This window comes from Schistocerca cancellata, chromosome 6 (genome assembly GCF_023864275.1).
Source record: "Schistocerca cancellata isolate TAMUIC-IGC-003103 chromosome 6, iqSchCanc2.1, whole genome shotgun sequence".
Lineage (NCBI taxonomy): Eukaryota > Metazoa > Arthropoda > Insecta > Orthoptera > Acrididae > Schistocerca > Schistocerca cancellata.
In genome coordinates, this window is record NC_064631.1 from 207,931,028 (window position 1) to 207,955,034 (window position 24,007).

Below are 24,007 nucleotides of genomic sequence, written 5' to 3' on the forward strand. Positions count from 1 at the left end.
AGGTGGGTGGTACTAAGAAACAAAAAACTGGCTGAAATAAAAATACTATCGTTCCTACCCGCTAACGCTGCAAAAAGAATCTGATCGATATGACCACTGGAAAAGGCCCAAAGGCCTTGAAGTTGGAAAATAATATACTTATCCATGACTCCCACTCGGGAGTTGTATAGTCTACGCCTTCACCATCATCTCCTTCTTTACGCTGAAAGAAGTTGATGGTGATACATCAATGCCACCGCAGCAAGTGTTATAAAGCTTTCTGAAGCAAAATATTAAATAAAATGTGTTTCATATTTTCGAATAAAAGTCAAGCAATTAAAAAAAATTAATAATAAAGTGCACAACTTCTGTTAGAAAAGCCTGGCATCATTTACTGCTATTGTTCAAGCAAAATATAATCTGACTTTATTAGTTAGCCATAAAAGACTGGCTAATATTTGAGTATTTCTTGTGATCTCCTGCAATGATTTGTACAGCTTATTATTTATCAGTCTCCAATTCCACTTTTGTAACCAAACATCGTCCTTCCACATTGACAGGTCTTTTTAAAGGAAGTTGGTGCTGGTAAAAAAACTTCCAAAATGTAGTTGTTGCCATCATAGCTACAGGAGACGAGAACTCGATGTTCGTAAATTAAATAAAATTAATTCGGCGATAGTTGTACTTTAGAGCTATTTTTTTCTTCTTCGTCTTCATCACATTCACCTGCTTCCAGAATAATTTCCACCGTTGCTGGAACTTATCATCAAATAAGGTGTGATTCACAGTTTCATGAACTAGCTACGAGTAATAACTGGTTCTTTTATTTTTGCTAAAGCTTTACGGATTTGCAGATCAATAATTCTAATAATTTTTCGGTGGCCCATAAATAAGAAATCTTGTTCAGGTGCTTATGTGCATCTGACGACGGAAGCAAGACTCTTTACACCAAAGTGTGCAAAATATTCTACTTTTCGAAATGTCGTCGTTAACCAAAAGTTATCGGCTGTAACATCCCTGTAGTTCTGGTAGAGAAATGGAAAAAAAAAACAAGACGCAATGTCACAGCGGATGTCAGCAGGCACTTCATTACTACGTCATATTAATCCTCTTTTAGAATATCCTCCGGGTTTTTCTGAATCGTTTGGAAGTATTTTGTGTGAACCACAGTCTACACTATCATTGAGTCACAATACTTAGCAAAGCAAAAAAGAAGTTTAATAAAACGTTTCAGAAACCATCTTTCGGGACAGGTGTGGTAAAACCTAAGTCAATGACAAAGCGATTCCAGGCAGTACTACGGACGACCGCCTAGGCAGAAAATATGCAGTGAACACCACGACCCACACTTAGTGATGTGACCCTGAACGCCATGATGGTCAAGTCAGGTACGATGAGTACCACCAGCGAGCGGGGAGTACGGAGTTACGTACACGAATGGGAAAACAAACTGCTATATCAGAGTGGCCGACGTACTGCCATCTGTTGAAGGGAAAAACAATCCGGGCCATCTTGCCCGGCCGTTCACAATTTCAATTAGTGATTTACATTCAAAAGAAAAACTTACTACAAGAAAGTTACATGAAAAGATTTAAGAGTACATTATGAGTGATAAAGGAATATATTGAACTGGAGCAGTACACAACTGTAGTAAAGCCAGTTGAAAGTCGGCGGCATAAAGTTTACGTATAAACCGTAAAATCACAATGAAAATTTTTCCCTTTCCATGACTAGCATGCAAGTTTTTAATTTAGTGAAGACACATATGGCGATTTGGAATAAGGTGTCTCAGTCATGAGTTAAAAGAGCGTAAGAGTACCAATAGCTGTGAAATAAAATTGTACAGGGGTCACTCCAAAAGAAATGCACACTATTGTTGTAAAAATACAGTTTTCATTCTGTATGTATGAAAGTTTTACAGTGTGTAGATACATCCTTCCCGACGTGTTTTCAAACTTAGTTCAACCTGTTCCCGTGAGTGGCGCCGTCACAGCATGTCTTCAAGATGGCTGCTACACTTTACATTCGTCAGAAGCAACGTGCTGCCATAGAATTCGTGTGCTGTGAAAACGAGACAGTGGGAAACATCCACATGAGGTTGAAAAAGGTGTATGGAGGTGATGCAGTCGATCGCAGCACAATTAGTCCGTGGGCAAGCTGTTTACGTGATGAAAACGGGCACGGCAATATTGAGGATTGTCCTCGCAGCGGCAGGCCTCGTACTGCACACACTCCAGACAATGTGGTGAGAGTTAACGAATTGATGACTGCTGACAGACGCATCACAGTGAACGAATGGTCATGCTACGTTGGGATAGCGGAAGGAAGTGTTTGTAGAATACTGAAAGTGTTGGCGTTAAAAAAGGTTTGTGCCAGGTGGGTTCCCAGGATGTTGACAGTGTCTCACAAAGAAACAAGAAAAACGGTTAGCAGCGAACTTTTGGAACAGTACTAGAATGGTGGAGATGAATTTCTTGGAAGAATTGTGACAGGTGATGAAACATGGTTCCATCATTTTTCGCCAGAGATGAAGAAGCGATGAATGGAGTGGCATCATGAAACTACACCCCAGAAAAAAAAATTCAAAACCACACCTTCTGCTGAAAAAGTTATGGCTACGGTGTTTTTCGATTCCGAAGGTTTCTTGCATGCAGACATCATGCCAAGTGGTACCACCATAAATTCTGATGCATATGTGACGACACTAAAGAAACTTCAAGATCGACTGAGTCCCGTTCTACCACATCGGAAAACACCAGGATGTTTTACTGTTACACGACAATGCACAGCCACGCGTCAGTCAAAAAACCATCGAAGCGATCACAAAACTCGGATGGACAATACCGAAACACCCGCCTTACAGTTCTGACCAGGCTGCATATGACTGTCATCTCTTTGGGAAACTGAAAGACTCTCTTCGTGGAACAGGGTTGCAAGATGACGACTCCCTTGTGCACGCTGCCAAACAGTGGCTCCAACAGGTTGGTCCAGAATTTTACCGTACGGGTACACAGGCGCTGGTTCAAAGATGGCGTAAGGCAGTTGAGAGAATTGGAAATTATGTGGAGAAATGAAAATATTGTTCCTAGAGGATGTATTTACACACTAAAACTTTCAAACATGTAGACTAAAAGATGGATTTTATAGAATATAGTGTGCATTTCTTTTGGAGTGCCCCCATAAATTGATTTGCAAGGAAATCACTGTCCATAGGATGTTCACGAAATCGTGAAGTAAACCAACAGTCATAAGGAACTAAAGACCTTGAATCGGTTTTAGCAACGTCGCGTTTAAGCTCAAGATAGACGGCAGTTGTAGTAGCAGTAATGAGGTAAACTTCATCCTTCTTGCAAATGGAGCTCTGTAACGCGACACACGTCCATACGCCGAAGCCGCATGGAGCACAACAATTCAAGATTGGAAATGGAAAGCTATCTACGAGCAATTGTTTAAACAAAATATGATTTTCTTGCTGTTGTGGTCTCTGTACGCTGTTGCATGTTCCGATAACAAACCCAATTCAAAAGTAATAGCAGTGTGCATAACTATAATACTAGGAGAAAGGATGATCTTCACTATTCAAGATTAAATCTAACTTTGGCACAGAAAGGGGTGAATTATACTGGCACTAAAGTCTTTGGTCACTTACCAAATAGTATCAAAAGTCTGACAGATAACCAACAAGTATTTAAGAAGAAATTAAAAGAATTTCTGAATGACAACTCCTTCTACTCCATAGAGGAATTTTTAGATATCAATTAAAAAAAAACAAAAAAAAATAATCAAAAAATAAAAAAATAAAAAATAAACACAAAAAATGAAAAAGTTGTTATATTAACTTAAGTATGTTGTTAAATTAATTTAATTATGTCATGTATTGGAAAATTTGACACGTTCCACTTCATTACGAAATATCGTATTCATGATCCATGGAACTTGTATTAATCTAATCTAATCTAATGTAATCTTTGAGATATGCGTTAGTATATGGCGCCTAGTCTTTATGCTAACCTGTGCTCCCGCCTGGCTCAAAAATTCAAGTGGTTGCTGACTGCAGCTCTACTGGATAAAACCGTATGCTGTACTTCTTTGCTTGTATTATCACAAATGAAACACAGTGCCTCAGTTTTAATGGCACTGTGAACTAAAACTTTCTTCCAGCTATTTTGTCGTGTACTGAAATTTTTTAGACTGCGGCTGTGTACAGAATAGAAATTGATTCTTACACAGGAGAAAAGAGCAACCAGCCACTGTTACTACTGCTATTTATTTACACAAATGGATCCATTATTTGTTTCGAACCGACAAGTTAATCTTCGGACGACTGCAAACTTCGAAATTACGTTTACTGTCGTTTGCATTAGTTGTTCGAAAAAAGCGGACGACTAATGTAAACAACAATAAACGTATCGTAAACGTAAAGAGCCATCTGAAGATGAACCCGCCTGTTTGAGACTGTCAGCGGTATTAATTGTCTACATAAATCACATTATTAAATGAGGCCTGTTGCCGTCTTCGTCTTTGCAAGGATCAACTTCTAAAGAAGACCTTATTGGGACTCAGAAACAGTCAGTTTTCTGGTGTGGCACCTGGAACATTCTTGGCGAAATTCCATTTTTTAATTTGTCTCGTTGCTTTTTGCGGTGAGCAGCATAATTCTCTGGCATTAGGAAACCTTTTCAGTTTCAGGAGTACGAATCAGTTATGTACAAACAGAAATACTAGGTCTGATTTCTTTTCAACCTACAATCGGTAGTGAAATTAAAACCACAGAAAATCAAGTTTTGGGCAATATCTTTAGTACGCCGATCTATTGCATCAAGTCGCACTTTTCAGTTCTGAGTAAGAAATGAGCACCTGCAGATGCCTAGAAAACATTATCTCCTGCCAGGTGTGAAGTCGTACTGAGGGTTTTCGCCAGATTTCATGCAGCCCACATAACATAACTGTCTTGCGTTTTGCTGTGCGTGCGAATTCGCGGACGCATACTGCAACTGTAATGAAAGCAATCCTGCAGCGTTTTCGTGGGCAGTGGTTGATCACCCACCATACAGCCCGAACATGGAAGCCTCTGGTTTTCATCTTTCCACTCACAAGGACAGCTGGCTTTGGGAGTAATATTGTGGCGCAGACAACGAACTACAGATAGGCATAAGGAATCGGTAGAAATCACAAGCAACAGCCTTCTATGACGAGGATACGGGAAAGTTAGTACCACCCTACAACAAATGTCTAAGTCGGACTGACGATAACGTAGAGCAATATCTAGAAGGTGTAGGTAAATGCTGTACACAATACGTATTTGATTTTCGCTGTGGTTTCCATGTCACAATCAATCGCAGCTTGGAAGAAAAATTTTTTTCTACCTCGTATATTATTTTCCACTACCCCACAAATGTCAGATTGGGCATCTAGAACGATTTCGATGTCCGCTCTTCGGTTAAATACTGACAAGCCGTTTTGTTTCACGGTCCTCTCCCTCGCTGTGACAACATTTATTCACAGTGTAATGTGTATGAATCCACGTTTCGACTGGAGGAACCAAAGACGACTTTAAAAGCGATTCTATAGGTTATACTTTCTTCCTTGCACGTAAGTTGTTTATTTCAGCATCTTTAAAATGACATGCGTTAGGCAAAACAGCCTTTCTCGTAACTTTCTTGCCAACCTCCAAGTGCTGTTCTGTGCGTCGGAAGTGATATAAGGGTTTTGCAAAGAGAGAATTTCATTGCATTTTTCGTAAAATCGCAGAAACTGCTGCCTAATACTAAAAAATATGTGTCAATTTCTAAGGTACCAGAGTGCTTAGGTCATCGGTCTATAGACTTACACAATACTTAAACTAACTTATGCTAAGAACAACACACACAGTCATGCCCGAGGGAGGACTCGAACCTCCGGCGGGAGGGGCCGCGCAATCGGTGACGTGGCGCCTCAAACCGCGCGGCCACGCCTAATACAACATTTATCTATATCGTCGCTGGGATATTTGTTGGGTAAAATTTGGATCTTCTTCTTTGTGGTCGATATCTGAATCTCAATGCGCGCAGTATTCCGTCGCTTCTGTTGTAATTTACACTTACTCAAGTAGATTTCTTCACCTTTTCCATCGCCGCTGCCACTTGTTTCCCTTCTCATGAATAGTAAATTTAATGCCGTTAACAGCAAATTGCGCGGCTGCTCCAAAGGCATTTTTAGCCATCGCTTTCCACACTTGCACTGGAGGCAACAGAGCCACTTAAGGTCGTAACTGACAGTTGGTTGGTTGATTCGGGCGAGGGGAACAAATAGCGACTTTATCGTTCCTATCGGCTTACGGAAAGATTGTCCGCCCCCGGTAGCTGAGTGGTCAGCGCGATAGGCTTTCTATCCTAAAGGCCCGGGTTCGATTCCCGGCTGGGTCGGAGAATTTATTCGCTCAGGGACTGGGTGTTGTGTTGTCCTAATCATAATCATTTCATTCCCATCGACGTGCAAGTCGCCGAAGTGGCGTAAAATCGGAAGACTTGCCCCAGGCGAGCAGTCTACCTGACGGGAGGCCCTCGTCACACGACACAAAAAAAAGGGAAAGATTGGAAGTCAGCCGTGCCCTTTCAAAGGAACCATCGCGACATTTGCCTAAAGCGATATAGGGAAATCACCGAAAACCAAACCAGGATGGCCGGACGCGGGTTTGAACCGTCGAGCTCCCGAATGCAAGTCCAGTGTGCTAACTATTGCGCCACTTCGCTCGGTCATAAATGGTCGTAATTTAGAGATAGCAAGGCTTGTGATGCCTCAAAGTGCTATTTTTCCAAACTACAGATTGGCGCAATAAAAGGGCTTCTTAAAAAATTAAAATAACTCAGCACTGAAACCGAACACAGAAGAGACAGTTTATCAAAGCACTTTTGGATCTCTCTTGGAAGCGACGGTTCGATGCAACTGATTTAATTTGCGCAAGGTTCTAAAGCCACTGGATAATTAGGAAGTTCGAAGTCGTCCACAATACATCGCCGAGTCGCAGCAGCTGGCGATAGCTGCAGCGAGCGGCCAGCGAAACACTCCGACCCCGTCAGCGGACGCAGGCTAGCGACCACCTGTGAAATTTCATCCGGAATTTCCGCGGAGCGCTGCTGGCGGCCGTCGTATTTCGATGCATATGTAAACAAGGTGGCGCCCGGCCGCGGCTGTCGAGCGTCGAGTGCGGCGGGAAATCAGTTTTGACCTCGTTATACACGCACCCGCCTGTCCAAATAGCTGTGCTCCGGGTCGCCAAAAGCCGCCGCCCACGCCGCCAACACACTCTCCGGTCCCACCCGTACTGACAGCTCTGCTGCCGGTACACGCACCCCGTTGCTAGTAGCAACGCAGTTACGAACACCGTCAGGATCACGTAGTCTTTGGACTCTGTTATTTTTCCCGATTGGGTAACAATAGATACATTGTTCGTTCTGTTGTGATAATGGGGTCAGAAAAAATACAAAATTGTATTCCTCGTCTAAACTGATTTGACTAAGTCTAAAAGATGTATTTTTAAATAAAGGAAAATCTAATATCTTTATTGCAATTATTGTCGCAAATATTTAAATGTAATATATTGCAGCACTATGGCATAGATGTGATACCTGAATGTTTTTGCCAATTACGGCTTATTGTAAATATGATGTACTGCAACTGTTTCAGCTACACTACTGGCCATTAAAAATGCTACACCAAGAAGAAATGCAGATGATAAATGGGTTTCTTTCGACAAATATATTATAATAGAACTGACATGTCATTACATTTTCACGCAATTTGGGTGCATAGATCCTGAGAAATCACTACCCAGAACAACCACCTCTGGCCGTAATACGCCTGGACATTGAGTCAAACAGAGCTTGGATGGCGTGTACAGGTACAGCTTTCCATGCAGCTTCTACATGATACCACAGTTCATCAAGAGTAGCGACTGGCGTATTGTGACGAGCCAGTTGCTCGGCCACCATTGAACAGACGTTTTCAGTTGGTGAGAGATCTGGAGAATGTGCTGGCCACGGCAGCAGTCGAGCATTTTCTGCATCCAGAAAGGCCCCTACAGGACCTGCAACAAGCGGTCGTGCATTATACTGCTGAAATGTAGGGCTACGCAGGGATCGAATGAAGGGTAGTGCCACGGGTCGTAACCTATCTGAAATGTAACCTTCACTGTTCAAAGTGCCGTCAATGCGAACAAGTGGTGACCGAGACGTGTAACCAATGGCACCCCATACCATCACGCCGGGTGATACGCCAGTACGGCGATGGCGAATACACGTTCCAATGTGCGTTCACCGCGATGTCGCCAAACATGGATGCGGCCATCATGATGCTGTAAACAGAACCTGGATTCATCCGAAAAACGACGTTTTGCCATTCGTGCACCCAGGTTCGTCGTTGAGTACACCATCGCAGGCGCTCCTTTCTGTGATGCAGCGTCAAGGGTAACCGCAGCCATGGTCTTCGAGCTCATAGTCCGTGCTGCTGCAAACGTCGTCGAACTGTTCGTGCAGATTGTTGTTGTCTTGCAAACGTCCCCATCTGTTGACTCAGCGATCGAGGCGTGGCTGCACGATCCGTTACAAATGGTTCAAATGGCTCTGAGCACTATGGGATTTAAAATCTATGGTCATCAGTCCCCTAGAACTTAGAACTATTTAAACCTAACTAACCTAAGGACATCACACAACACCCAGTCACCACGAGGCAGAGAAAATCCCTGACCCCGCCGGGAATCGAACGATCCGTTACAGCCATGTGGATAGATGCCTGTCATCTCGACTGCTAGTGATACGAGGCCGTTGGGATCGAGTACGGCGTCGCGTATTACCCTCCTGAACCCACCGATTACATATTCTGCTAACAGTCATTGGATCTCGATCAACGCGAGCAGCAATGTCGCGATACGATAAACCGCAATCGCGTTAGGCTACAATCCGACCTTTATCAATGTTGATGGTACGCATTTCTCCTCCTTACACGAGGCATCACACCAACGTTTCACCAGGCAACGCCGGTCAACTGCTGTTTGTGTATGAGAAATCGGTTGGAATCGTTCCTCATGTCAGCACATTGTAAGTGTCGCCACCGGCGCCAACCTTGTGTGAATGCTCTGAAAAGCTAATCATTTGCATATCACAGCATCTTCTTCCTGTCGGTTAAATTTCGCGCCTGTAGCACGTCATCTTCGTGGTATAGCAATTTTAATGGCCAGTTATGTATATAACTAGATATTGCTCGTATGTGTTCATTATAAAAGTGATATGTGCGTTGACCTGTATACGTTGTTTTGTATTATGATGTATTTGTTATCGTTTAATGCTTTTAGGGAAAGTTAGGAAAACCAATGTCGTCGTTGGACAGTAAACACTTGTGTTGGAGCCCTTTCTCTGGCCGCGAGTACAGCTCCTATCTAAAAGGCTGAATTGACCGCCATGTTATCCTCTCTCTGAGCATTCAGCAGTGTTTACCTTATGGGTGGTTAGCCTACTCACGCAAACTTTTACAGTATTCTTATAAAATATTTGATATTGTATGTATGAAGTGAAGCAAACAGTAACTAATATTTATATATGTAATGTGCCGTTTTCATGTAACAGAAAAAGTTGATTATAGTATTATGCAGCTATAGAAATGTAGTCTCGGAACTGGAGTGATAGTTTGCAAATATTAACAGTAATGAGTTAAGAACTCGGTACCAGTGTCTTCAAATATGGATGTCATGCAGTAATAACCTATAGCTATTTATTAGCTTTGGCTGTATACAGCCACCTGCAAAAGAGGTTTTGATTCAAAAGGATGTACTTTGAGAAATGCCGAATTTTTATTGTACATAAAGGGAGGGGCGGTGGACGGGGGGGGGGGGGGGAAGTATACTTTCATCTTGCAGTGTAACGAATTTTTATTATTAGTTTCATCGGTCATATGACCAGTATCAGTTTTATGATGTACTTCTTGATAGGGTTTCTGCTTCTTGAGCTGTGGTAGAAACTCTGTTCTTTGAAGGTTATGTTACTTGTGCAGGTTCCCTCACAATGAGCAATCCTCTGTGAATAGTAACTGAATTATCACTCATCCTATCAAGCCTGTATAAAAAATGGGGTTAAGCATTATTCAGTTTGTGTATGTATTTTTATGAGAAGACATATAAATAGATCAAAAATATTCCTCTCCATTTTTCCAATTGTGAAAATATCTCAGGGATTGAAAAATTTTGAGACGAACTGCTTCAGGACCGTTTTCGACTGGGAAGAAAAGTAACTGCACACAATTAGTTTCGTGTTTGTAAATGTTTTCATTAACGTATATTTACAATACACATCTGGGAGCTGGGTGGTTCCCAATTGTCCCTCCGACAGTCTATGGTCCATCTCCTTCTTCATTCGCCGTCACTAGGAAATCTAAACAACAGGAAACTGTTTTTTGCTCTAGTTAGTGGAGTTCACAGCTGAGCTATAATTACGACGAATTCTTCTATAGATTTAATTACAAATCTCCACTGGCATCGTGACTCGTATGTAAACAAGTATGAATATCCTATACTTTGGGAACACGTGGCGGACAGTAAAGCTCATTGTGTAGGAGTCTTAGCCACGATTGTGACCACGGAGCAGAATGAATTGGAGACTTACTGGTTGTGAGAGTGAGCACACCCAAGTAGCGTGCACTGTCGGCTTAATATGAAGCATAGTTGTTATTAGCTAGGCAGCAGGAACATGACGAGGCTCCAATAACACCAGTATCCTGCCACATAATTCGTCATTGTTCGTGAAGATGTGACCACAATAATAAATGTAGCAATGGGAGCATTGTAGAGATTAACGAAGACGACAGCTTAATATCTGCAACGAATTGCAAGGTTGTTGTACTTTTGTTCACGCTGGAAACTTCGAGTGTCGTTACTCACTATCAGTAAAATTTATTGCACTAATATGCGTTACACGTGAAACATTGGGTATCTGATCTTGTCATTATACTCAGTCATTGACAAGTGCTTAGAATTCCATTTCTTTCCGGTTATGGAATATAATGTCACAGTTTAAATAGGTGAAAGAAAACTATAAAAAATCATTGCCAGTTTTATCTGTCCGCTAAAATGATAAATTAAAGTAATTCATAAGGAAGCCTCGACAAGTTACCAGTGTCTTTCAATAATATTTGAAGGCAAAGCCATTCTTGTAGACTGAATGAAGACAAAGTAAAGTAAAATAACTAAAATTGAAGTAACTCTACCAAGTTCAAATAAAAGACAAGATTAATTAAGTTAATGTATTTCATGTCTGAGTCTCTTGTAGTGACGTACTGTGTACTGGAATGATTTCTATTTCCACGTCATCACGCGCTTGAGAGCCAACAGCTGCTTGTACAATCCAGTAAATTTTCATATTACTTATAATCTCTTCCGAGTACTTAGCTTGCAATGTACAGGAACCTAGTACACGTAAGTAAACGTAACAAAAGAGCTACATCCAATCAATCATTCATTTTGCAATAATGAATTTACATATATTTCCCAAATTAACGTATTCGAGTATTAACGATATAATACAATTTATTTAGCCATCCATTATTATTTCATAGGTTGTTGTGACGCCATACGTACAGCCAAACTGTTACGTATTCATTGCTGTCTGCAGTTGTGATCACATAGTGGAAGGATAGTGTCCAGTTGGGATGGGGACCATATTAATTAATTTCTGTATTATTTCAATTAGATTTGTTGTGGACAGTTATACTCATATGGTGCCCCTTTTCGTGTCATATTTTAAGTGAGTGTTGGCAGTTTTTTAAGTATTAAATACAATTCATAGAAACACAAAAGATAGAAGTACAAAGAGCTGGAGTAGAACAGATTATTCTTAAGAACGAATTGTACGTTTCTATGCACTAACCGCTAAAATTTTCTTCGGAGACGATAGCCTCATCCAAAATCAAGCTCATTAGACATATGCTATAACGTCCATATTACCATAGTAACTAATTCGTAAGAGTGAAGGTTACAATATGTCAATAAAACTTCTTTTGTTTATTTATTTAATGAGGGACGCCGTCGTTGTGAACGACTGTTGCTAAAGGCAGCAATAACTGGTATAATTACTAATGGTAAGTCGCTAAAATGCGGAAGAGAGAGAGAGTACAGAACCATGTTACAATGGAATGCATGAAGTATGATCTGCACCAAACATATGAGGGAAAACCTAGTCAGAACATAAGAGCACTAAAGGATCAAAACGGTATCTGAATCAGGGTCTTCCGATAAGCCAGCATGAACTTCATCTTCTCGAATATTGTACATTATTCATGGGTTAAATAACAGTATATTTGAGATTAAGTTATTTTAAAGAGAACAAAAACTGTTAATGACCAAACATAATTACACTGAAATTGGAATTGTATCTAATTGCCTTGTAGCTTACATTGTATTGATCAAATTCTCCTATCTAGTTTTAAGTATGTTCTCTTAAAATTTTCCGTAGTAAAATTGTATGAAAGAACAAGTCATTCCGTGCATGGATAAAGATCTACTAATTAGTTTATAGTAGTGATTTTTAGACGTGAATGATCATGTAAAGTGAATATTTATTTGTACTTGTAAATGGCAGTATTGTTTTCAACAAAAGGATAGTGAAACAGGCAGCAGGCAGCAGTAGCCGGGCGAGACACAAGCAGCAACAGGGAAGTAACCGATTTTGTGACTTTTACGGGTTCCTAACAAAGAGGGAATTTTATAAAACCATTTGTGTGCTTTAATAGTATAGTTTGTTGAGTGAATATTCCAGAAATAAAATCAAGAACAAATGCTAACATTAGTAACGTAGAAGTAAATATCCTCGGAGCAGTGAAGCAATTAAATCACCTAAAAAAAGCTAGTCTTCGGGTCCAGACTGTATACCAATTAGGATCCTTTCAGAGTATACTCAGGCATTTGCTCCATACTTAACAATCATGTTCTGACGTTCGCTCGACGAAAGATCCGTACCCAAAGACTGGAAAGTTCCACAGTTCACACCAATATCCAGGATAGGTAGTAGGAATAACCAACCTTATTACAGGCCCATATCATTAACGTCGATGTGCATCAGGATTTTGGAACAGATATTGTGTTCCAACATTATGAATTACCTCGAAGAAAACGGTCTATTGACACACAGTCAACATGGGTTTAGAAGACATCGTTCGTGTGAAACACAACTAGCTCTTTATTCGCATGAAGTGTTGATTGGTGCTGACATGCGAATTCAGACCGATTCTGTATTTCTGGATTTCCGGAGGGCTTTTCTCACTGTACCACACAAGCGGCTTGTAGTGAAATTGCGTGCTTATGGAATATCGTCTCAGTTATGTGACTGGAATTGTGATGTCCTTTCAGAGAGGTCACAGTTCTTAGTAACTGACGAAAAATCATCGCGTAAAAAGAAATGATTTCTGGCGTTCCCCAAGGCAGTGTTATAGGCCCTTTGCAGTTCCTTATCTGTATAAACAATTTTGGAGACAAAAACAAATTGCAAAACGATTTAGAAAAGTTATCTGAATGATGCGAAAATTGCCAGTTGACCCTAAATAACGAAAATTGTGAGGTCAGCCACATGAGTGCTAAAAGGATTTCGTTAAACTTCGATTACACGATAAATCAGTCAATTCTAAACGCAGTAAATTCAGCTAAATATCTAGAAATTACAATTACGAACAACTTAAATTGGAAGGAACACATAGAAAATGTTGTGGGGAAGGCTAACCAAAGACTGCTTTTTATTCTCAGGACACTTAGAAAATGTAACAGATCTACTAAGGAGACTCCCTACACTACGCTTGTCCGTCCTCTTTTAGAATACTACTTCGCTGTGTGAGAACCTTACCAGATAGGACTGATGGAGTACATAGAAAATGTTCAAAGAAGGGCAGCACGTTTTGTATTATCTCAAAATATGAGAGAGTGTCAATGAAATGACACAGGATTTGGGCTGGACACCATTAAAAGGAAGACGTTTTTCGTTGCGGCGGAATCTTCTCACGTAATTCTAATAACCAACTTTCACCTCCGAATGAGAAAATATTTTGTTGACACCCATCTACACACGGAGAAAAGATCACCACGATAAAATAAGGGAGATCAGAGCTTGTACCGAAAGATACAGGTGTTCGTTCTCTCCATGCGCTATACGAGATTGGAATAACAGACAAATGTGAAGATGGTTCAATGAACCCTCTGCCAGCCACTCAAATGTGATTTGCAGGGTATCCACGTAGATGAAGAAGGAAACACGTCGTTGCAGCTGTATATCTGCTGTTTCATACACATCAGTGAGTCCACTAAGGATTTGGTCCAATGGCGAGCCACGTAGAAGCTTAACGTATTCGGTCTTCTGATATAGCGCATTATTTCAGTACACTGTCTTAGTCGAATTGGTATAGTAATCTGTACATGTGGTAACTGATTTTTGCTGTTGGGCGGGTGTGGGGGAGGGGGGGGGGGGTTTGCGGTGAGAGCGGGGGCAACTACGATGCTTGAATTATGCTCCATGTATCCCACGTTGAAGGCTGTCTCGAATGTTTAAAGAATTAAGATTGGGCATTTTAGTTAGGTGCAGTACTGAAACTTCTTTATTTAAATCCGTGTGTCTGTACTTAAATTGCTGAATGACTGAGAAGATGAAACTTCTACGTTATTTGATTCTGAAACAGCTGAGTAAAACTGAACGCACTGAGCCTACTTTCTCTTCACTTCTTCTTATCATGTCAGCACTGACCCACAATATTCTGGCGCAACTCAATCTGACTGCTCAAAAATGTTACAACCGGACTTCAAACAATTAATTGAAAAGAATGGCCCTGACTAAAAAGAAATCTTAACAAGAACTTATACATTTCATTAAGCATTTACATCACAAAAATCTTCATTAGGCGAACTACTGCAATACAATGAACGTCAATACAGCCAGCTAAATAAAAGATTCTAGCTACCAAAGCCACTAACAACTAATAGGCATGTGGTTATCAAAGGAAAGATTTTGTTGCAAATAAAATAACGTATTTTTTTTACCTTAATATTGCGACATCCAGTTCAAACACGAATTTAAATCGTCATTGACATCCAGTACAAAGATATATAATCATGAATAATTTTCAGTCTCCAAGTCGGATACTTCCAGATCGTTAGCCTACAGTAACACTTCAGTCCTCTACTCTCCATCAACGCTAACTTCCCACACTTAACATCCATCACTGCTGGCTGTTCACCTACAACTGCCCAACAGTTCCCTCAGTCACTGCTGGTGACTAACTTCCAACTGCCCAACACTACTGGAGATTGACTTCCAACAACGAGTCCAACCACCCACAGAGTCTCTTATAAAGAAGCGCAGTCAGAGATACAATGCAAAGCGCTACACAGCTTGCCAACACAGAAGCAGCCCACTTACAATATAACGAAATACTTAACTTTAGGCACTAGCTGAAATTTCGAATGCAGTGTGTTGCTCGCGGGTTTGTAATACTACATTTTCGCTGTATCTTGATATACAGCCGATATTATTCTCTATAACCTAGGCTGCCACACCGTCTAGCACAAATAATAACAATGGAAATGTTAAACTATCGCAGTGGTTCGTTCGGTTTTTATCGGAGAAAGGAATTTGGGTTGTACTCGACTTATCATGTTCTTTATCTCTTTGACAGGCAAATATGAAGTGGCGAAGTAAATAGGATGAAAATTATATGAAGGTTACTGTACAAACAGCCAGGCTTCTCGAAATGGCAGGCAGGAAAGCGAGTGAAAATTATTGTAGTTCAAAGAAGGACATAGGTGATGGACCTAAAGCTTTATGGGAAAACAAAGAGGACACCAAGAATCCTCTTTTGTAACAGAAAAAGTTTTTTTCCGAAAATAGTAATGAATAGGAAACAATATTAAACCACGATTGAAACTTTCGAACAAGACTGGATTCATCACCACATTTTTTAAGACTGGGCCAATGGGAATTGTGCCGATATACAGCTGAACTGTCTTTCCTGTAAGGGTGGTTCATGATTCACTAAAATCTGACATAATAATTTACTTTACACCTCTTCTATTCAAAACTTTAACTTAATAACTCTGTCATGAGCTTCTGCCAATCTGAGTTAACTTTCTCTCGACATGGAAACTTAATACTAAGATGTGTACCTTGTGCTCACTTTAGTTTAATGTTTATAACCATTTATGTTCCATCTAAAACAATTCATGTAACAAATACCCTGACGGAACAAAATTGCAACACAAAAAATTTAATGTACAGTAGTAAAATTTTGAGAATACGTCTGTCTAGGAAACATATTTAATCGATTAACATCACAGGTCAATGTAAGTGCAGGATAAGTCATTGAAGACGTGAAACGCTGGTGCATTAATAACCGGTGTAACGACCTGAATGTTGCATGCAAACATGCTAACGTCCATGCATTGTGTTGCACAGGTGCCGGAAGTCAGTTTGTGGAATGGAGATCCATGCCTATTGCGCTTGGTCGGGCAATAGCGATTTGAGGGCGAGCGTTATCCTGTTGGAAAACGCCCCTCGGAATGCTGTTCATGAATGGCTGCACAACAGGTCGAATCAGCAGACTGACATACGAATTTACAGTCAGCGGGTGTTTGGGATAATCAGGAAATTCTCCTGCTGTCACACTAAATCGCATTCCAGTCCGTGAATTTAGGTGTAGCTCCAGTGTGTCTAGCACGCAGACAGATTGGTTGCAGGTCCTCAACTGGCCTCCTTCTAACCATCACAAGGTCATCACTGGCTGTGATGCCGAACCTACTTTCATTAGAAAACGCAACAAAACTGCAGGCTGCTCTCCAATGAGCTCCAGATTGACGCTATTGAAGTCATAAACTGCAATAGTTAGGGGTCAGAGAGATGCACGCCACAGGTCGTTTGACTCGTTGTCCCTGAAGTAACCGATTTGTAAAACTTTGTAGTGTCACTGTGGTGCCAACTGCTGCTCAGATTGCTGCAGTAGATGCACTATGAAGCGCCAAAACCTTACACCGAACACTATGGTCTTATGTCTTGATAGTGTCAGGTGGCTATCCGGAGACAGATCCCCTAGCGACCGTACATTCTTGCGACCACCGCTGCCAGAAATGATGAACAGCGGCTAATTCCTCCCAAGTCTTTCTGCAATATCGAAGACGAAAGATCCACCTTCCCATAGTTCTATCAAATGTTCAAATGTGTGTGAATTCCTAATGGACCAAACTGCTGACGTCATCGGTCCCTAGACTTACACACTACTTAAACTAACTTAACGCTAAGGACAACACTCACACCTATTTCCAAGGGAGGACTCGAACCTCAGGCAGGAAGGGATAGTTCTATCACACGATCTCTTTCAAACTCAGTGAGGTGCTTATAACGGCGTCTTTGTCGACTTAAGGTCATTCTTGACTAAAATGAACTACCACGCCCAGTCTCACACGGAACTAAAGTCTACGAGCATTACAGCGTGTATTTAAGGCAAACCCGATTTGCATACTGTCGACTAGGGCAAAATCTGAATAATCATCTGCCAGATTTAGGAACAGGTAACGGCCTTGCCGCAGTGGATACACCGGTTCCCGCGAGATCACCGAAGTTAAGCGCTGTCGGGCCTGGCCGGCACTTGGATGGGTGACCATCCACGCCGCCATGCGCTCTTGCCATTTTTCGGGGTGCACTCAGCCTCGTGATGTCAATTGAGGAGCCACTGGACCGAATAGTAGCGACTTCGGTCAAGAATACGATCATAACGACCGGAAGAACGGTGTGCTGACCCCACGCCCCTCCTATCCGCGCCCTCCACTGAGGATGACACGGCGGTCGGATGGTCACGGTTAAGCCACTCGTGGCCTGAAGACGGAGTGCAGATGTAGTAACACGCCTACCAAGCAGATACACCTACGACAACCCCTACTTGGCGTTGCGATATTTTTCGTCAGTGTATAGTCTTACTACATTTGTTTTCACAATTCTATTAATTAACGTATCATAGTGTTGATTAGTGTGATGAATGACCTTATACAACTTTCAGGAAAGAAATGTAATTGCAGAAAGCTTATGTACCTGGTACTAGCGAACGCTCCCTGCCTGGAATTGAGGACTGTTCGAACAACAGCATTAAATTTGATACATACAGAAGTAACGAAGTTGTTACCACTATTCTGCCACGTATCTCGGTGAAGATCTTCGAGATTGCGAATCTTTCAACAAGATTTTCTCTTAATCAGCTATGGCGGATGACAAAGAATTTAATAGCGATTAGCCATTAGTGCGTATAAAGCCAAGTGAAAACTGTTCATGCAGATTCTTGTTACAACGCTAGCAAATAACCAAATAAAAGATTAGGACAGAAATATGGTGGAACGGAAGTTTGGAGGCAGAGACGAGACCGATCCCGCGGGGCGGATCTGCGGTGGCTGCGGGCCTGACAAAGCCGCCACCCCACCCTCCCCCAAGGGTGCGGTACGGCCGGATGCCGGCGCTGACGTCATTAATCGGCATTCAGTCGCAGCTGTCAGCGGGCCGGGATTTTCCCGCCATTACTCCGAACTGGGTGACACGGGCCCGGCCCCAGCCCCAGCCCACACAGCGGCGGTTATCCGCGCAACCTACTGCCGCAGCCGCGGCAGCCCGGAACGCCACCGCAGCGCCGCAAAGCTGACACGTCACTCTCGCCGCCATCACCTGGCGCACTCCTGCGGTTATTGCAGGCGCAAAGTTACCCACTACGACTCGCGCGTTACCGCTGGTGTTTCACTTTATCCTAAAATTGCTCATACAGGAAGCAGAGAGGGTTTGAAGACACGTAATTTATTCAGATTTTTTTTTTTTTAAAGGAAAGGACACGGAAACATTCCAACAGCAAATACGCGATATGAAATTCTACGGTACTGTCAAAAGTACTTACGCGGCCACAGCAGCGAGTTAAGCCTTGTTTTCGAGGGTTTCATTGTAGTGTCCACACAGAAATTGATTCGACCCCGGCGGAAAATTTGGGTGAGAAATTAGTATTTTTGTAGCAGAGCCTCTTGTTAACCAATACGATGTTGTCATGTTTGGTAATATGTAGATTCCATCCGTAACACGAATTTTGAACGGTTTGTACAATTCTAATGAACAGCTATCATAAAACTGTCATATTACAACTCCTCCAGGTGTGATCTAAGTTAATTCGTTCATTACGCAGTTCGCGACGTTTATCTTCTGCCTAACATGTACACAACTGAGAGACAATTGCATTTAAGATATCAGAACACATTTATGACATCAATGAGTAAGAAAGCCATTAATAATTGAAGATAATTCTTTATCGGAAGACCTTGTAATCCAGAGGCATCTGACTGGGCGGGAGGCTAATTTAGTTTTCGGAGATACAGCTGTTTCCTGTGGAAGGACGACGGGGGACAGTGGCAATTCCTTTACTTGCTCCTAGTTGTAAACGCCCTTGCTCCTACTTTAGATTAATTACATTTGACGACAAATCATTCAAAACAAGCAGTTTAGAAACATTTTCTGTGGTGTTGGCCAGCTTCAATATACACTCCTGGAAATGGAAAAAAGAACACATTGACACCGGTGTGTCAGACCCACCATACTTGCTCCGGGCACTGCGAGAGGGCTGTACAAGCAATGATCACACGCACGGCACAGCGGACACACCAGGAACCGCGGTGTTGGCCGTCGAATGGCGCTAGCTGCGCAGCATTTGTGCACCGCCGCCGTCAGTGTCAGCCAGTTTGCCGTGGCATACGGAGCTCCATCGCAGTCTTTAACACTGGTAGCATGCCGCGACAGCGTGGACGTGAACCGTATGTGCAGTTGACGGACTTTGAGCGAGGGCGTATAGTGGGCATGCGAGAGGCCGGGTGGACGTACCGCCGAATTGCTCAACACGTGGGGCGTGAGGTCTCCACAGTACATCGATGTTGTCGCCAGTGGTCGGCGGAAGGTGCACGTGCCCGTCGACCTGGGACCGGACCGCAGCGACGCACGGATGCACGCCAAGACCGTAGGATCCTACGCAGTGCCGTAGGGGACCGCACCGCCACTTCCCAGCAAATTAGGGACACTGTTGCTCCTGGGGTATCGGCGAGGACCATTCGCAACCGTCTCCATGAAGCTGGGCTACGGCCCCGCACACCGTTAGGCCGTCTTCCGCTCACGCCCCAACGTCGTGCAGCCCGCCTCCAGTGGTGTCGCGACAGGCGTGAATGGAGGGACGAATGGAGACGTGTCGTCTTCAGCGATGAGAGTCGCTTCTGCCTTGGTGCCAATGATGGTCGTATGCGTGTTTGGCGCCGTGCAGGTGAGCGCCACAATCAGGACTGCATACGACCGAGGCACACAGGGCCAACACCCGGCATCATGGTGTGGGGAGCAATCTCCTACACTGGCCGTACACCACTGGTGATCGTCGAGGGGACACTGAATAGTGCACGGTACATCCAAACCGTCATCGAACCCATCGTTCTACCATTCCTAGACTGGCAAGGGAACTTGCTGTTCCAACAGGACAATGCACGTCCGCATGTATCCCGTGCCACCCAACGTGCTCTAGAAGGTGTAAGTCAACTACCCTGGCCAGCAAGATCTCCGGATCTGTCCCCCATTGAGCATGTTTGGGACTGGAAGAAGCGTCGTCTCACGCGGTCTGCACGTCCAGCACGAACGCTGGTCCAACTGAGGCGCCAGGTGGAAATGGCATGGCAAGCCGTTCCACAGGACTACATCCAGCATCTCTACGATCGTCTCCATGGGAGAATAGCAGCCTGCATTGCTGCGAAAGGTGGATGTACACTGTACTAGTGCCGACGTTGTGCATGCTCTGTTGCCTGTGTCTATGTGCCTGTGGTTCTGTCAGTGTGATCATGTGATGTATCTGATCCCAGGAATGTGTCAATAAAGTTTCCCCTTCCTGGGACAATGAATTCACGGTGTTCTTATTTCAATTTCCAGGAGTGTAGTTTAGGGAATGGATCACACAGTTCAGCTCTTCTTATTTTTATTTTTATTGTGGATTTCGGTCACATAGTGACCACCCTCTGGCCATAAAACTCATATTCAATTGTGCCTTCCACGATTACAATGACTTATCAATCTTTAAATATTCCATGTACGTATAACGAGTGGTACAACAAACGTGCATTGTAAACATTATATTTACTTTGTGAAACATACTACATGTTTGTTAATTCACACGGTAGATACAAACAGAACACATCAAAATTGTTTAATTAGTGCACCTGCAGATACACAGCTGACATGCGTCATTAATAGTCAGTATCTGACCGAAATCAATAACCTGAAAATGACTACAGCTGTCTATAGGGTGATGCAGCTTTTAACCAGAGGGTTGTATATTGGAAAGTACTCCAATTTTGTACATTTGAATTTATCAAGGCTAGGAGTGCAAATGATTTTAAACAACAGGTAAACTACGATACAGCCTAAAAAACGCGTTGTAACAACGGAATCTCGGTGCCAGTCGATAAATATTTATTACTGTCTTAGCATGGAGATGGCTGCTAATTTCGCCTAATGAAAATTTTCACTCATCTGTTTCTTCTACATAACATTTGAGCCAACACATGTTCTGTGCAGTTATAGACTTGGTCAGGTTCGTTTTTCTATATAGCCTCAATTGACCTAAAATGAAGTGCCTGCTTATCATGTTATTTTGAGCCACATGTGTTTCGTACACTGACTGATACAGAAACCAGCCATTACAGAGACACATGAAATTTACTGCCCAGGCAGCATAGAATTTGACATAAGCATTTTAGTTGTGATGTATTAAACAGAGAGACAGATAAAATTTAGTGTTGAAGCAGTACGGTATTTGACATAAATATTTCTTTAATATGAAACAGAGGGAGAGAGAGATGAAATTTACTAGTGAAGCAGAATTTTAGGTGCTTGCGTATTTTTGATAAATATTAGAGATGCAGAAATACTGTAAGTTACACTTGTTACATAGTATTTTATGCTCTGTGCGAGCATGCGAGATGAAATTTAGTGACAAGACAGTAAAGTATTTGACATAAATATGTTTTTTTTTAAATATACAACACAGAGATAGATGAAATTTATTGACGAGGCAGTACAGTACTAGACATACACATTTATGATATATAATGCAGGGCTGGACTACTGTGTATTGCATGTGTGTGTGTGTGTGTGTGTGTGTGTGTGTGTGTGTGTATTCCCTCGCGCACGCGCGCGCAATTAATTTGAGGGTCGACTGTCACTTACACGAAGTGTCGTACATTAATCGAACCAGGCTGGTTGACAAGTATTGCACAAACTCTAAGGTAGGGCACTAGTACCATGCTGCACCAGTACTGTCAATATCTACAGGTATTTAAGATAACTTATCGAATACTTTTGAACATGACGTTAAATTCAGACCATCTGAATACTTTTTAATGTGGCAAGAAATTCAGGTCATTCAGATACTTTTGAACATGACGCCAGTTTAGCCATTTTAAATGGAAACCCTGCTGTATTGTCAATATGTTTCCGTATTTTTGGTAAGTAATTCGATTCTTTGTCTTCCTTTTAACATACCGCAAACTTCAGACTGTTCAGATATATTTTAACAGGCTACATAATAACTGCTAGCGCAATTGTGCTAAGTCTGCTAACTTAGAATTTCGAGTTGGGAGGAAGGGTTAGGTGCGCCACTCTGCATTATTTTAATTTCCTGCAACTGCCATCTTGCAGTTTTTGAATTTCCCACCACCACCTCCACCTTAGATTTTGTGGTGAGGAGCGCTACGACTAGCGGCGGATGCTTGAACGTTCCCCCAACTCAGTGCAGCCGTTCTGCTCATAGCATTCTGCCCTTTGTCAAAGCCACTTATGTCACTGTGGTCTCTGCTCTCGTTATATACTTTCCTTATCGTGAAACGTGGACACAGTGCCGCCAGCCTTCAGTCTCTCTTCCTGTTGGCAATGGTTGTATAGTTTTTGCCCATCACCTTATCTAAATAAATGCCATAAAAGTTCTTCTCCCAACTGGACATCTCTCCATAGCTCACTTAATACAATGCACTGCTGTGGTTAACGTAATAGTTGTGCTATGGTGTGTTTAGATATTTAACATGAAATGTATAATTTTTTAAGGTATTTGTTACCTGCCGATTAAAAGTTCTTCGTTGTTAAGTAAAACACTGATCGTCCCGAAGTCGCATTGTGACATTGGGTTGTTACCATTCTTGTGTATTTGTTGAATTATGTTCGGTTTCTCTCTGAAGAACACAGGTCACTAATGAGAGAGAGATTGAAAATGCCCGTAAGAACCTCATGACGATCAGTTTACGCTACTCCCACCATTACTTACCACCTGAAAAGATATCTCGTGTTAACTTTCGGGACTATGATTCTAGAAACGTGTTTCAAGCCAAATACGTCAGCCACTACTATCTTATGAGGGATAACATAATAACATAAGAGTTATTTTGTGAGAAAATGAGAGCCTACAGCGGTCCTTACGGTTTTATTTATTTTGTAGACACCAGTTTCGGCGCTTGAACTGCCATCTAAATATGACGGTTGAAGTACTGACGCCATATTTGTCAGGTAGTCTGCGTAACCAGTTATGTTGGCCAATGATGTGATTATATATATATAGGACTCGTGTCAACCCTTTCAGCATCAACTATACCCTGAAGATGGCGCAATGAAGCGCCGAAACTGGTAGCTACAAAATAAATACAATCGTAAGGTCGGCTGTAGGCGTTTCTTTATGTGACAATAGTAAACAGCCATCGTCCCCAAGACTTCCTGTAGAGAGCATAGACATATAGTTAAAAGTTTATCGATAAAAATAGTTCGATTCGATTGCACAGCCTTATACAACATCGTCAGGCTTTTTCCTTTCCTCGGCTGAAGCAGTGCCTTTTTCTCCATAGAGTTGGAGGATTGATTTTTCTAGATATAACAGAAAATGCGTGCTTAATTCTTAATTAGCACACTTTTTGCTTCACATCATTAAGAGACATCAATCCACGGAG